This window comes from Pelophylax lessonae (assembly GCF_965119305.1).
Source record: "Pelophylax lessonae genome assembly, chromosome: 7".
Taxonomy (NCBI): Eukaryota; Metazoa; Chordata; class Amphibia; order Anura; family Ranidae; genus Pelophylax; species Pelophylax lessonae.
Window position 1 is genome coordinate 47,113,709 of NC_138774.1, and position 15,051 is coordinate 47,128,759.

The window sequence follows — 15,051 nt, forward strand, 5'->3', positions numbered from 1 at the left end:
GATCAGCTGTGTTCTTCGGACACAGCAGTCAGAGTGTACCCAATGCATGTCCCAGGGTGTGCGCAGGGGCAGGGTTTTGGGAGGACATCCATGGACGCCCTCCTAGAATTGGACGACCACTGTAGCCGTCTTTCATTTATAGCATAGTCGGCAAGTGGTTAAAGTTTTCTTGTTTACAATAAGAATCTATATGCATACTGTTTTTGGGATGTGGTGCCCAAGTTACTTACCATCAGCCCCTACGTATGACTTAATGGATAGCACTATTGGTCAAAGCTGTGTAACTGCTTGTCACTTCACCAAGGAGGGTGTACTTGTTGGCAGTTGGTTGATGGAACAGGTCATGACAGTCTAGAATTGTAGTTGTCAACTTATGAGCTAAAGGGGGTCCTCAGGCCACAGATTGGGCACCAGGGATCTTGAGAAATCAAATTAAGTTGCTTTATGGTGTCTATTGGATTTGTTTTTAACCAGAGTTAATTGACCTAAGCACCCCTCTGCTGCACATTAACCACTTCCCGCCCGCCCTATTACAAAATGACGGCGGGAATGTGGTTGTGTTATCCTGACCGGACGTCATATGACGGCGGCAGGATAACACAGCTCTGGGCGCCACCCGGGGGCGCGCAGAGCGGCGATCGGTGATGCGAGGTGTCAGTCTGACACCCTGCACCTCCGATCTCGGTAAAGAGACTACTGACGTAGCTCTTTACCATGTGATCAGCCGTGTCCAATCACGGCTGGTCACATCGTAAACAGGAACAGCCGTTGATCGGCTTTCCTTAGTTCGTGCCTGACAGGCACGAGTAAAGGAGCGCCGACCGGCGGCTCCCCTGACAGGGGGGGGGGGGTCGGCACTGGTAATCAGATCATTGATTACCAGTGCAGACCCTCGGGGGGGGGGGGATGCCACTAGATCCACCAGGGATGCCCACTATGACCCCAGGGATGCCCACTATGACCCCAGGGATGCCCACTATGGCCACCAGGGATGGCAATCAGGGCTCAGGGAGCCCCCCATTGCCCTCCCCATCAGTGATGCCCACCAGTGTCCTCCCTATCAGTGCTGCCCACAAGTGCCCATCATTGCTATCCTTTAGTGTCGCCCACCAGTGCCCATTATTGCCCACCAGTGCCGCCTATCAGTGCCCATTAGTGGCCATCAGTGCCGCCCGTCAGTGCCAATCAGTGCCGTCCATCAGTGCCCATCAGTGCCCACCAGTGCCGCCTATCAGTGCCCATTAGTGCCCGTCAGTGCCACCTATCAGTGCCCGTCAGTGCCACCTATCAGTGTCCATCAATGCCGCCTATCAGTGCCCAGCAGTGCCGCCTATCAGTGCCCACCAATGCTGCATATCTGTGCTACCTATCAGTGCCACATATCAGTGCCTATCAGTGCTGCCTATCAGTGCCGCCCATCAGTGCCACCCCATCAGTGCCACCCCATCAGTGCCACCCCATCAGTGCCTGTCAGTGCAGTCTCATCAGTGCTCATCAGTGCAGGAAAAAACTTATTTATTTACAAAATTGTATAACATAAACAAAAAAACTTTTTTTTTTTTCAAACTTTTCGGTCTTTTTTTATTTGTTTAGCAAAAAGTAAAAATCGAACAGGTGATCAAATGCCACCAAAAGAAAGCTCTATTTGTGGGGGGAAATGACATAAATTTGGTGTAAGTACAGTGTTGCATGACCGCGCAATTGTCATTCAAAATGCAACAGCGCTAAAAGGGGAAAATTGGCCTGGGCAGGAAGGGAGGGAAGTGCCCTGTATTAAAGTGGTTAAGGGCTAGTTTACACTTGGCTTGGGGTAAGTAAAACATGTGGTTGAGCTTCAGTTTTACTGCCACCCAACCGCTCCCCATTAAGCTGCAAAGGCAACAACTAGAGCTGTACACATGCTGCAGCCATGATGCTTTGCTTCATGCATGCAGCAGGAATACAACCCCCTGTCACCTTTGGGGTGCACTTCAGCTCACCAAACACAACCTATTCGAGTGAAGGGGGCCACAGTGCAGCTGCCCCACAACCACATACAATGCATGGAGTTGCGGTGGTGTAGTGTGGCTTTTAGATGGTTAAAACAGAGAGCAAAAAGCCAACATACCTCTTCCTAACCACTTGTCAAATGTATCTGAAAAGCAATCTGAGCAAAGATCACTTTTCAGAGGAGCAGCAGTCCTTTCTGCATGTGTGAAATAAAATTATGTATTGACTTGGAAGTTCAGTGCAGCTTAGTGCAGAAGAACAGCAAGCCCGGAGCATCTCAGAAGAAGTTGGCTAAATAATACTGGTCACCAGGGAATCTGAAAACATCTACTGGCAGAAAAGAAGTACTGCGGGGAACATCACCAGATTGAAAGTGAATATTGCAGGAAAGCTGCATTTATTTATTTCTTTCTGGACTGTTAAGTTTTATTTTTTTAAAGTGGAGTTCTTCTTACTTATTATCACAGGAAAACACCCTTGAAGTTTGAGAACATTTGGGGCTGCTGGCTAGCTACACCTGTGGTGGCTCCTCCTCAACTTGTTCTGGATCGCTTGCTCAGATAATGAAAGTGGCCATCTAGCAGCTGGGATTATGGCAGTATGTTCTTTATAGTTTGGTTGGTTTGTTCTCTAGGTATAATGTTGTGTATCTATACAATGAATGGCACTCCCTACTGATTGTATGGTATCTGACTTCCCCCTTCTTTTTATGTTTACCTTGAAATGGAATGTACACTGTATGCTTCTTGGACGGTTTTCTTAGAAGTATGTTTCCTTTGTGCATTGTATTGTCATTTTTGCCATTCTCAATAAAGTTTTCTTTTGATTAAAAAAAAAAAAGTGGAGTACTTCTAAATATTAAAATGAAGTAAAATTTGGAAGAAAGCTTTAACAGGTAAAAGAAAATGCTTGTTTCTATTGTTTAGGATACACTTGGATGACATTGCTATATCATGAAATCCCTGCTTTTCATTTACATTCTTAGAAGTTTTCAGTGGTGAGGTACAGCAACACTAGATTGAGTTTTTACATTATTGACATTCTTAAAAAAAAAAAAAATGTTATCTGAAAAAATATTGTAAAACTAAAATCAGAATTTGCTACTTATTAGTGTGTAAGGCTCGGTTCACACTTGTGCGATGCGGGTAGGCTGCAAATTCGCAGCCTGTTCCCGCATCGCATCCGCACATCTGGCAGTTCACACTGCCATATGTGATACGCAGGGGGTGTCAATTAAAAGTTAACGATGCCCCCAGTTGAGATCGCATATCGCAGTGCGATCTGACAGTTCGCACAGGATCGGATCGCACAAGTGTGAACCACTGTGCGATCCGATCCTGATGCGGCTGAAAAAATGCCTCATGTGCGAGTTTGGTGCCGATACAGTGCGAATTTCAGCCATACAAAGTGTATGGCTGAATTCGCATCCGCACATCAGATCGCATGTAATGAAGGAGCAGTGCGCTCCGAATTACATGCGATCTCCGCAGCCGCAATAATGTGAACCGGCACTAAATACCATACTTGCCAACTGTCCCAAACACCTGTTAATCGGGCTGCCCGTAAATAAAATGGTTGTGGGCCGACATCGTAACTGCGCATGCACCGTTCCGACGCCTGCCAGGCTCGGGAAAGCTCGTAGAAGCTCGGGCGGGCGCATGCGTAATTACGTAATGGCGCCATTTTTAAATCAAAGGCACTCGTTCTCAGCAGCGCCTCGCAAAAATGCCTGGTAACATGACATGTGAATAAAGTGTGAAATGTGCTCAGGTGTGACCATACAAAAAAATGTAATATTTAAATATAAATAAAGTGCAAGGTGTAAATAAGTATGATAAAACCTACTTGTACCAGATAGTATAATCATACTTATTTACACCTTGCACTTTATTTATATTTACATATTACATTTTCTGTATGATCACACCTGAGCACATTTCACACTTTATAATTGCAGGGAATTGTGATGAGAATTTTAAACTTTAGGCAGAAGTAGTGCAGCTGAATGGGAGAATTATTCCAACTCTGCTACTTTGGCCCTAAGTTTGAAATTCCCTTTTCAGTTTCCTGTAATTCTCTCTTTATTGAGTAGAACCTATAATCTGATAAGTAGGCGGAGATTAATTATGTGGAGTGGGCGGAGCTTCCGGGAAGTGGGTGTGGTAAGTAATTGATAGCTGTGCTGCAAAGTGTCCCTGGAATTTTTTTTTCAAATGTTGGCAACTATGTAATACTTATTATGAACTATGAGCCAATACTTACTATGTTAATATTTCCTGTATACTATTAAGTGTGCATTTCCGCATCATGACTGCATTCCTTGAACACAATACTCCTAAATCCTCTCCCCCTGGTTTTAGGAACTGGTTCCCCTGGAAGCCACCAAATTACCTAACACTATACTCCTTTTAGCCCCACATATTTAAGCATCCAGAATATTTCATTTTAGAGCCTTCGTCCCCTTAGACCCTTTGGGATTCTGTCATCAAACATGAAAAACTCGGGACATCTTATATCACCCTCTATCTGTACTGGCAAAAAGTATATTGAGACCTAATTTCTGAGTCTGACCAGCATGCCAATAATTGTTTTAGTACTATGTTATTATCCCAATAGTACGTTTTCAGGCACAAGTATTCTGACAGCGACATACTCACATACTGTGAGTGTCGTTTGACAAACAGATACGCTTTCACATTTAGATCTACCTGACAACATAGAACAACAATCATCCACTGACAATATAATGGTCACAAAAAAAGAGAACCTCTGTTCCCACATTCTCAGGCATTTTGCTGTACTTGTAATAATAGTATTGATAATCAAGATATACAAAGGTATTACTGACCTTAAATAATTAACGACAGACAAAATGCTCCAAAACCGAAAGCTCTAGCTAACTTGTAAAACTGGTTCCACAATATGGAAAAAAAAAAAAAAAAAACCTTGTTGCCTACAAAACAAAGACAAAAAAAAATGTGTTAAATCCACAAGGGCTTTTTTATACCACTACTATTCCTTTATATTGGCTTTTCAAATTTACAAATGCAGCAATTTAGAAATTGGATGAAAGGTTTAGCACTGGGAAACACTTTTTGAAAGATAAATAGTGCGTTTTATATACAACTATATAAATCAGACCAAAATGAGGAGGAAAGAGGGACAAAGGGACTTTGTTTCAAAATCAGGGACAGTCCATCAAAATCAGGGACAGTCCCTCGAAATTGGAGAGAGTTGGGAGCCATGCTAATTGGCTGTCAGGGCTAAAAGAACAGTAATTGGACATCGAACCAGTGACAGCTAGCTGGGACCCACATGGCACATGGGTTCCCTAGGTCGAGTTACTGCAGCTGAGAGCCACAAGTGGAGTGCATTTGGATGCACAGGCCAGAGAGAATGTGCAGATAATGTAAATAGCCTGGGAGCCTGCGTACAGCCTTCAGGGCTGTCCTGTCTGCTGCTGAGAGATTTTTGGACCACGCACTGCTGACAGACTGTTGCTGGGAGCTTGGGGGCAAGGCTAATAGCTGATGCTACAGAGAAATGTAATTCCAAACTGCATGGCTGCTCTGCTGCTTCTGTGGTGAGTGTGCTAAAGATACTGGTTGGCTATCCCTCTTCTACTGCTGTAAAGTGTGCTATTGTTGCTTTGCCCAGAAAGGCTGTCTACTGCTGCTGGGATAGACTGTACCATACCTCCCAACTTTTTGAGATGAGAACGAGGGAGACCTATTAACAAAAGTATCTAGGCATAGGATACACACCCTGCCACACCCCTTAACCGGCTGCCAACTTCGCACAGTATATTTACTGCGGCAGTCGGCCCCGGCCAGGCAGAGTGACGTAGATCTACGTCGCTCGCCTGTCACTGGGTTTTGAGCCAATAGCGGGCGAGCGCGCGCCCGCTGAGGCGCGCGCCCGCCCGCTGAGGCGCGCGCCCGCCTCGGCTCGTTCACGGAGGAGTGCGGGCGTGTGACCGGCGGACCCGATGTCCACCGGTCACACTACGATCGGCGGTAGAGCGGGAGAAAGGCAGAGCGGCTTATGTAAACAAGCCGCCTGTCATTCTCCCCTGTGTAAAAATGGAGATCAGACGGTTCTCCTATGTAGAACCGTTGATCTCTGTTTTTACACTAGTAGCCATGTCCCACTACAGTTTGAATCACGCCCCTAGGACACACTTAACCCCTCCCTGTCCAATACAGTTAACCCCTTCCCTGCCAGTGTCATTTTTACAGTAACAGTGCATATGTATAGCACTGATTACTGCAGTAATTTCACTGGTACCCCCAAAAGTGTCAAAAATGTCAGTCAAGGGTCCGATCTGTCCACCGCAATGTTGCAGTACCGCAAAAAAAAATCGCAGATCGCTGCCATTACTCGTTAAAAAAACACCAAAAATGACAAAAATCTTTCCCTTTGTTAGTGAACGCGATAACTTTTGCGCAAACCAATCAAAATACGCTTTTTGCGATTTTTTTTTACCAAACATATGTAGCATAAAACAAATTGGCCGAAAATGTTAAAAAATTTTGATTTTTACATTTTTTTGGGGGGGAATGTCATATAAAAAAAGTGAAAGATATTGTTATTTTTGCAAAATTTACGCTCTTTTTTTGTTTATAGCGCATGATCAAAAAATCGCACAGGTGATCAAATACCACCTAAAGAAAGCTCTGTTTGTGGGAAAAAAAGGACTCGAATTTCGTTTAGGTACACCGTCGCACGACCGCGCAATTGTCCGTTAAAGTCACGCAGTAAAAAATCGCAGAGAACCCCCTGGTCAGGAAGGGGGTAAAATCTTCTGGGGCTTAAGTGGTTAAAGGAGACGTATAACCCTCCTAGGTAGGTGCTAGGTAAAGGCATTATTTTGCTCCATCTGCATATCAGGGGAGCCTGATCTGTAGTTATGCCTGTTACATGTGTCCAGGTGTGATTTACTTGGTCTGAGGGAGTGTCCCCCACTGTATCCAATAGGGGAGCCTGTTGGACAGTGGAGGAAACCCAGCCAGTGACACACAGGCTTTTGTAGTTGTCCCAGTGGGAGGGCACAGAGAGTGGTGCACCCTGGGATTGGCTATGAAAGCCAAGGGCACATGTGACAGGGTGTCTTTGGGCAGAAAGCCAGGTCCCAGGAAGAGGGTGTCGGTTTGTCTCTCCTCCTGTCAGCAAGGAAGGTGGTCACAGGCAGTCGGCCTAACGGACCAAGTGTGTGATGCTGAGCCAGGACGTCCAGGATACTGACAAGTGGAGCTGAAGGCAGAGCAACCCAGGGAAAAACATTGTCCGCAAGAACAGGAAAGCTTGCCAGGGGTCTGCCCAGGAAGGGGACCACTCCAGTGGAGAGTCAGTGGACAAGGAGCTAGCATGCATGGGAAGTGAGAAAGGGGGTGCCAAGTCAGGACCCTGAAGAGAAATTCAGTCAGGAACCTATTGTCTATTTCACTTCAGTGGCAAGGTGAAGCAGTGGCCTTGCCGCACTCATTACAGTTAGTGTTCTCAGAAATTTTGCATAGTTCAAGTTGGAGTATCCCACTCATCCCTTCTCTCATCCAAGTTCTAAAATAAAACACAAAAACCAAATCCCCTGGACTGTTCATTGTCTGAGCCAAGTCTTAAAGTGATAAGTTTGACGGACTGGGTAACCAAGGGGAATCCACACTCAGCAGCTCCCAAGGGGGCAGTGATACAGAGAATTATACAAAAAATTATTAGTTAAAGCGGAAGCGTAGGTGTGTCTACTTTTGTTGAGAAAAAAACATTCCCCTCTGGGTGATCTCTGTACATTGCAAGGATTATAACAGCCTTTGTTGCAGATTCCTACCTTTTGTTATTCTAAAGCAGGGGTACTCAAATATAAACTTGAAAGGTCCACTTACCAATTTTCCATTCAGTCTCAGGTCCGGAAAAGTGACCCTCAAATTCCAAATACAGAACTCCAACAACAAAAAAAGGCATTCCCCAAAACTTTTGAAATACTAAACACAAAAAAAATGATATGGAGGTAGACCTTAGTGTGAAAGGTGACACCTTCTTTGTGCCACCATTTTTTTAAGCTTGGGCATAAAAGGTGTGAGGGCCAGGTGAAGGCACTGATGTAAGTGTTCATTGGTGAGTGTACTGCGGTAAGTGTTTTTCACCATGTTCATTGTTGAAAAGGCAGATTCACAGCAGTACGTTGAGGGAAACATGGTGAGAACATGAAGGGCCATCTTCTGCAGCAGAGAAACACTGCAGTAACCATCTTCGTCCAGAAGGTGACAGGGTCACAGGGAGATTCCTGCAGTGCTAGGTTTTCTTTGAGCTCAATTAGCTCTGTTTGCAGAGAAGCAGCATTGGCCCATGGGAAGACTTTCGTGGCTTCAGTTGAGAATTCTGCAACATTGACAAGAAATGAATTTTCGATGCACAAGACTTGTTTTGCCGGAGGGAAATCTTCAAAACGAGTTTTGGAATTTTTAATCAGCTTTTCCAGGAATTCAGCATAGTTGTGACGGTGATGTTTTCCTGCAGTCTGATCCAAACGTCTTAGAAAGTGAAGAAGGTTCCACTGTAAGTCACATTTGAAGACCTCCAGCTTCCTCTGGAAAGCACGGACAGCTGACATGAGGTCACACACTGTGCTGTTTTTGCCCTGGAGCTTTATATTAAGGTCATTGAGATGGGAAGTAATGTCAGTTAGAAAAGCAACAACTTCCATGTCTTCTTAATTCATCGTGAAATCCACAAACGGTTTGGCTTTTGCACTCTTCTGATTCAATAGAAATGTCTCCAGCTCTTTCCGCAGTGCCCAAAACCGCTCCAGTGCCTTGCCTTTACTAAGCCACGGGTCATTGTTGTGAAGGAGCAAATCATCAAATGTTGCCTTCACCTCTATTAAAAATGACTGTAACAAACGATGTTGCAGAGCAGAGGATGCTCTCAGATAGTTGACAAGTTTCATGAGTGTTGTCATCACTTCCAGTGTTGGGGTAGTTACTCAAAAAATGGAACTAGTTACTAGTTACTTCTGTAAATTGTAACGAGATTACTTTACTAGTTACTGCATTTGAAAAGTAACTTCACTACTTATTACTAGAGTTGAGCGGACACCTGGATGTCCGTGTTCGGCGGGTTCGGCCGAACTTGAAAAAAAAGTCCGGGTCCGTGTCCCGGACTTTTGCTGAACTTTTCCCGGACACCGAACCCCATTGAAGTCAATGGGGACCCAAACTTTCAGGCACTAAAATGGCTCTAAAACACCAATGGAAAGGGCTAGAGTGCTGCAAATGGCAGCAAAACGTAGTTAAGAGCATGGCAAGTGCTCTGCAAACAAATGTGGATAGGGAAATAACTTAAAACAACAAAAAAAAAAAAACAGAAAAATAAAACAATGTTCTTCATCTCTGAAGGACGAGGCACATATGGAGTAGGAGGGAGGTTGAGGTGGTGGTGGATGTGGCGGTGTCATAGGCGTGCGCACAGGGTGTGTCGGGTGTACCTGGGCACACCCTAATCACCTAGGGCACATAGCATTATCGCTCTGTTTGCCAGTGAGGAGATGGGAAAGATCTCCCTCGGACCTGCTCTGCTCTATTTCTCTTTGCCAGCAGGGAGAGTAATGTATCGGGGCCATGTACATGTAGGCAAACACATGCATGTGTATTTAAACTTTGGGGTGCACACCCTAATGCAATAGGCTGCGCACACCTATGGGCGGTGTAGGTGGAAGCGGCGGTGGAGGAGGACCAGGGCCGGATTAAGAGCATCATGGGCTTGGTGCTGAGGATTTTGAAGGTCCTTAAGCGCTGTGCCTTGGCATGCACCCAGAGGAGGAAGGGTGCAGCCATGCATGCCTAATTCAACATGGGATGCTGTCTCTGAAGCCCATAAACACATCCATGCATCGGCAACTGTCCCTCCTTGTCCGGCCTTCGTGCTGTGTGGGGAGGTTCTGAGGGAGCTGCCTGGGGAAGCGAGCATAGAAGCCAGACTTCTGTGTTTACAAGTGACAGAAGAGCGGTAACAGTGAATATGGCCAACCCGGGCCTATATTAAGGTAGGGGCCTGGAGCTGCAGCTCCAATAGCCCCTATGTTAATCTGGCCCTGAGGAGGACGAGGTAGCCAACACTGCTTTTTTTCAGAAATTTTAAATGAGGCTACACCCCAAAAGAGTGAGAAAGAGCAAAAATAGAACAATGGCTGGGTAAGGTCGGTATCCATCGCTATTCTGCACAAGGTACGGAAAAGTCGAGTGGGATCCATGCCTGGTTCATTTTAATGAACGTGAGCTTGTCCACATTGTCTCTGGACAGGCGGCTGCGCTTGTCTGTGATAACGCCCCCAGCCGTGCTAAATACCCGTTCAGATAATACACTGGCTGCAGGGCATGCCAGCACCTCCAAGGCGTAAAGGGCAAGCTCAGGCCATGTGCCCAACTTGGAGACCCAGAAGTTGAAGGGGGCAGACCCCTCATTCAGTAAGTCTAGGTGTGTGCACACATACTGCTCCACCATGTTGGTGAAATGCTGCCTCCTGCTAAGACGTTCCATATGAGCTGCTGGTGCTGCTGTTTGTTGTGGCGTGCTGACAAAGCTTTTCCACATTTCGGCCATGCTAACCCTGCCTTCTGAGGTGCTGGCGGTGCCCTGGTTGCGTTGGCGACCTCTTCCTCCTCCTCCTCTGCCTTGTGCTTCCACTGTGGCCCCTCTGTCAGGTGGGAATGCCAGCAGCATCGCGTCTACCAGCGTGCGCTTGTACTCGCGCATCTTGCGATCGCGCTCCAGTGAGTGAATTAAGGACGGTACATTGTCCTTGTAACGGGGATCCAGCAGCGTGGCCACCCAGTAATCAGCACAAGTTAGAATGTGGGCAACTCGGCGGTCATTGTGGAGACACTGCAGCATGTAATCGCTCATGTGTGCCAGGCTGCCCAGAGGCAACGAAAGGCTGTCCTCTGTGGGAGGTGTATCGTCTGTGTCCTCTGTATCCCCCCAGCCATGCACCAGTGATGGCCATGAGCTGGCCTTGGTGCCACCCTGCTGTGAACATAATTCCATCTCCTCCTCCAGCTCCTCCTCCTCATCCTCCAGAACTGTGCCCCTGCTGGACAATTGTGTCCCTGGCGTTTGTGTGTGCAGGAACCCACCCTCGGAGCCCCTTGTGAATGACTGCCCTGAAAGCCTTGGAAATGTTACCTCTTCATCCTCCTCCTCCTCCTCATCCTGTATCACATCCTCTTCCATCATCGCCCAAATTGTTTTTTCAAGGAGGCATAGAAGTGGGATAGTTAAGCTGAGAACGGCGTCATCGGCACTGGCCATGTTGGTGGAGTACTCAAAACAGCGCAACAAGGCACACAGGTCTCGCATGGAGGCCCAGTTATTGGTGGTGAAGTGGTGCTGTTCCGCAGAGCGACTCACGCGTGCGTGCTGCAGCTGAAACTCCACTATGGCCTGCTGCTGCTCGCACAGTCTTTCCAGCATGTGCAAGGTGGAGTTCCACCTTGTGGGCACGTCACATATGAGGCGGTGAGCGGGAAGGCCGAAGTTACGCTGCAGCGCTGACAGGCGAGCAGCAGCAGGGTGAGAACGCCGAAAGTGCGCACAGACGGCCCGCACTTTCTGCAGCAGCTCTGACATATCGGGGTAGTTTTAAGGAACCTCTGCACCACCAAATTCAGCACATGCGCCAGGCAAGGGATGTGCGTCAAACCGGCTAGGCCCAGAGCTGCTATGAGATTTCGCCCATTATCGCACACCACCAGGCCGGGCTTGAGGCTCGCTGGCAGCAACCACTCATTTTTCTGCTGTTCCATGCTCCTCCACAACTCCTGCGCGGTGTGTGGTTTTTCCCCCAAACAGGCAAGTTTTAAAACTGCCTGCTGTCGTTTACCCCTGGCCGTGCTGAAGTTGGTGGTGAAGGTGTTACGCTGACCGGATGAGGAGGCGGTAGAGGATGAGGAAGCGGAGTAGGAGGAGTTAGGAACAGGAGGCAAACTGAAGCGCCCTGCAATCCTCGGTGGTGGAAGGACATGCGCCAAATTGCTATCCGCCTCAGGCCCATCCGCCACCGCATTTACCCAGTGTGCCGTTAGGGAGATATAACGCCCCTGACCGTGCTTACTGGTCCACGTATCGGTAGTTAGGTGGACCTTGGCACAGATGGCGTTGCGCAGTGCACACCTGATTTTTTCCCCCACTTGGTTGTGCAGGGAAGGGATGGCTTGCCTGGAAAACTAGTGGCGACTGGGCACGACGTACTGTGGGACAGCCACCGACATAAGGTTTTTAAAACTGTGCGTCTCCACCAGACGGAATGACAGCATTTCAAAGGCCAAGAATTTTGAAGTGCTGGCATTCAGGGCCAGGGATCACGGGTGGGTAGGGGGGTACTTCCTCTTCCTCTCAAGTGTTTGGGAGATGGAAAGCTGAATGCTTCCAAGGGACATTGTGGAGATGGTTGGTGACCCAGGTGGTGGTGTTGCTGACAGATCGTCTGTTTGCGGGGTGGCAGGTGCCGGTATCACTACAGATGTGGATGGAGCAGCCGAGACTGCAGCAGAAGAGGAAGCAGGATGAGCCAGAGACGTTTCTTGGTTTTGAAGGTGTCTACTCCACTGCAGCTCGTGCTTTGCACTTAGATGCCTGATCATGCAGGTTGTTCTCAGGTTGAGAAGGTTTATTTTTTTTTTTTTCAAATATGAATTTTATTCAGGATTTTCAAGAAATACATACATTTAACATTTTTAGCATAATAGCCAACTCCATCACAACAGTTATCATTACAACTCTTTTTATGCCTTATTTATCCTATAATCCTGTATTTTTCCTCACTTTTTTCATTTCCCTCCCCCTCCCACCCCAAACGAAAACAAAACAAAACAAAACAGAAAAAAAAAAAAAAAGTATGAACCATACCCCTTTGATCCACGGCTGGCGATTAGGAGAGCTAATCTTCTCCTCCAATCAATTTCCCCCCCCCCCCCTTATCCTATAACATATTGTTTCCCTCCTCAGAAACCATAAAATGATTCCATGGGTCCCAGATTTTCTTGTATTTCTCCTGCCTATTTTGTGAAAATGCAATTAACTCTTCCATTCTTCTAATTTCCTCTACTCTATTTATCCATTCTGCTAATGAGGGTGGTTGTGTTTTTTTCCAATTGCCTGGGATGCATGCTTTTGCCGCATTAACCAGGTGGGGGATAATAGAGCTTTCGTATCTCCTTACCGGTATGTCTGATAAATGTAACAGAAAAAAAGCCGGGTTCTCCTCTCTTTTATATTCCGTAAATTTCTGTATTATATTCCTGACACCCGCCCAGAATGATCTTATTTCAGGACAGGTCCAGAGGATATGTAACATGGTGCCTATTTCTTTTCTGCATCTCCAACAATTATTTGTTTCTCTCGGGAACCAAGTGTGTATTTTCTTGGGTGTGATGTACCATCTTGTTATAACCTTATAATTCAGCTCCTGAATCTTCGTACATCTAGATGTCTTAAAGGCAAGTTTCAATATCCTCTGGACCTGCTCCTTCCGACAGGCCACACTCCAGATCTCTCACCCACTTTTCCACCCATGGGGGCTGCGGTTGTTCCTCTGAGTTTATTAACATGTCTTGTTAACAAGTAATCGATAGTGTACGTGATATGTTCCCTGATTTTACGCAGTAGTTTTCAAATCTCATTAATGTTCTACCGTAGCTACCCGGGTTTGATATTGAGGCCAGGTAATGATGTAGTTGAACCGCTTGCCAAAAAGGTATATCAAATGGTCCATTTCTATCGACCAATTGATTAACTGTGGGACATTTATTTTGTATTAGAAAAGACAAGGCTTGTTCCTGCTTCCTTTCCCTCAATATTGAAAACTGTCTAATATCTAGACCCGGAGTGAACTGGGGATTCCCCAGAATCGGGAACAAGGGTGACTCTTTCCCTGTCAATTTGCTATATGTATTCGGTTGCGTACATACTCGAAGTGTGTTTCCAATTATTGGATGTTGTTTCAGACCTTTAGGCAGGGATTGATAGCACCACATGGCTCTTTTCAAGTCTACTTCCGTTTGTGCCTGTTCAATTTGTATCCATAATTTATTTTCCGACTGATGCCACCAGTCTAATATTCTGCTCACCTGAGCTGCCTGATAATATATGTAAATGTCAGGGAGTGCCAGCCCACCCTTTTTCTTTGGTAAAGTTAAAGTTCTACGTGCTATTCTAGGTTTTTTATGGGACCATATATATTTCAGGAATAGGGAGTTTGTTGCCTTAAAAAAGGCCCTTGGGATTTTCACCGGTAATGCTCTTATCAGATAGAGAAATTTTGGTAGGATCGTCATCTTCAATAAATTACATTTACCAAACCAGGAATGAAAACCTCCCTGCCACTGTTCCAAAAGCTTCCTAGTCATTGTCAACAAGGGTAGAAAATTTAAGTCGTAAACCTGTGATAGTTTTGCCGGTATGTATGTCCCTAAGTACTTTACCGCCTCGTCTTTCCATTTAAAGCCAAAGTTACTTTTCAATACGTTTACTTGGGCAACGGGCATCCCCACCCCCATCGCTTCTGATTTTCCATAATTAATTTTTAAATAAGACATGGTGCTAAATTTTTTAAACTCCTGTATCAGGTTCGGCAACGAAATACCCGGGTTAGTCAAAGAAAATAATAGGTCGTCTGCGTAAGCAGCTATCTTATATTGCCTCCCCATTATCTTTACCCCTTCGATATCTTGATTTAGTCTAACCCTACACAAGAAAGGTTCCACTGTCAGGGCAAATAACAGAAGTGACAATGGGCACCCCTGTCTTGTACCATTTCTTATTGGGAAAGCATCTGACAGGAGACCGTTAACCTTCACCCTTGCTGTTGGCTCTGTATATACTCTAGCTATTCTATCCAACATGACTTCTCCCATTCCAATGTATCCGAGCACAGAGAACAGAAAAGGCCATCCCACCCGGTCGAATGCCTTCTCTGCGTCCGTGCTCAGGACTACACAGGGAATTTCTTTTTCCTTTACTACTTGTATTAAATTCAAAATTCTTGTAGTATTGTTTCTTGCTTCCCTCGAT